General features: G+C 58.5%; 1 protein-coding gene across 1 annotated transcript in view; it reads right to left on the reverse strand.

The window, feature by feature from the left end:
* LOC106723695 (endochitinase 2-like) overlaps window positions 1-2,038 on the reverse strand; it is a 50,425-nt gene that overhangs the window by 14,141 nt on the left and 34,246 nt on the right. The gene's annotated exons all lie outside the window — the stretch shown is intronic.

Consider the following 2,038-nt stretch of genomic DNA (forward strand, 5'->3'; position numbering starts at 1 on the left):
GGCCCCTCTCACACTGCACATGTGACGACCATCCGACCCGGCAGGGCCCCTGGGGCATTTGTCTCGCGAAGTGAAAACATGTGCGCACAGAAGCCGCAGACAAACGCTCGCGGCAGCTGCACGTGTGACGGCCCCAACCCGGGAGCAACCAGATGCCCCTCGATGAGCGAGCGGCCGTTCCCGCGTCCCACGGACAGTGCTCGGCAATGAAATGGAGCCGACGCTGGCCCTGGCCGGTGTGGCTCGGGGGGGAGAGCATCCGCCTGCGGGCAGAAGGGTCCCAGGTTCGCTTCCCGTCCAGGGCGCGTCCTTCGGGTGCAGGCTCGATCCCTGGTCAGGGCCCATGCGGGAGGCCACCCATCAATGTGCTTCTCTCACATGGATGTTTCTCTGTCTCTCCCCCTCCCTTCCTCTCTCTCTAAAAATCAATGGGAAAAACATCCTCAGGGGAGGACTAACCAAGAAAATAAAAAGGAACAGATGTCTAGTGCACGCAGCCACCTGGTTGGGTGGGAGGGAATTCCGCGAGTGGACACAGCCCGTTCCCCGAGGTCCCGTCTGCGTGACTCCGGCCGACTATACAACAGGCTCAGATGTCGAAATGAGAGAGAACAAATGCGGGGTGGCCGGGGGTTGGAAGTGGGGGACCAGAGGAGGTGGGGGTGGCTCTGAGGGTAACAAGAGGGACCCTCCTGGTGATGGGGCTGCTCCATAATTTTTTTAAATACATTTTTATTGATGTCAGAGAGGAAGGGAGAGGAAGAGAGAGACAGAAACATCAATGAGGAGAGAGAATCATGGATCGGCTGCCTCCTGCACGTCTCTCACTGGGGATGAAGCCCTCAACCCGGGTATGAGCCCTGACCGGGAATCGAACCCGGGACCCTTCAGTCCGCAGGCCGACGCTCTATCCACTGGGCCACACCGGCCAGGACGGGACGCTCCATAGCTCAGCATTATCCCTGACAGCATCGGCTGTGGTGCTAGAGTTTTACAAGGTGTTATCCACGGACGTTACCAGGTAAAGGGCAAAAAATAAATAAATAAAACAATCGCAGGTAGAGGGTCCATGAGATTTCTCTGTATCACTTCTTATGGCAGCGTGTGCATCTCCCATTATCTCAAAATAAAAGTTTAATTACAAACAATTAAGATTTCATGGAAAAGAAATGTGGGCTCCTGACCTCCCTTGGAGAAGGGGGGGGTGTTGTCACCGGGGCTCCCGTGCCCACACCCATCCATCGGCTGAGTGGAGGGGCCGCCCCCTCAGACAGCAGAACGGGAAGCCTCCTGCCGCCACAGTCCCTCCCGCGCCCCCGTCTCACGCCCCGCGTTTAACGGAGGACTGTTTCCGGCCGCCCCGGACGCCTGGCGTGGCCCCTTGTCTTTGAACGATTCTCGTTTTCCTGCTTCAGAAAAGGCGATGGCCCGGAGGCAAAGGCAGAGGGAAACACAGTGAGATGAGCCGGCCTTTTGCACCCGTTTTCTCATTCAGAGACCTCAGCACCATTCGCCCAAGTTCACACTGAGAGACGAACGGGCAATGTCTCCGTGCCTTCGTTCACCAGGGCGGGGACTTCACGTTCCAGACGTAAAACGGGGAACTGAAGGCTGCGTCCATCTGAACGTCCCAGCCGCACGCACAGCCCAGCAGCTAGAGCCCGTGCCTCAGTGGCGAGAACCCTCCCAGCCCGGAGGCGACGGCTCCAGGTCCATTTGCTCAACGTTGATAGACGATAAAACCACTTTTAGGGCCAAACTCCATTTGGGGGAGGAGTGCTCGAGAGGTCCGCGTTTCACCGCCTCTGCACGCCCCGGTCCGCTGATGGGAAGGGCAGGGAGGGCACGAGCCAGGAAAAAGGGGCCAAGCTCTCACTCTATGAAGTTTAAAGCACAGACTGGAAAGAACAACTAGTGCTTATAGCACCAGGGCTCGCCTTCCGCCGGGAATTCTGAGGATGAAATGAAGGCGCCCCACCGACCCGCCGTGCCCCATGCGTCGGGCTCGCTCCTCCTGGGCAGCGGGCAGGAGGGGGGA

The sequence above is a fragment of the Myotis brandtii genome, unplaced genomic scaffold (genome assembly GCF_000412655.1).
Source record: "Myotis brandtii unplaced genomic scaffold, ASM41265v1 scaffold628, whole genome shotgun sequence".
Taxonomy (NCBI): Eukaryota; Metazoa; Chordata; class Mammalia; order Chiroptera; family Vespertilionidae; genus Myotis; species Myotis brandtii.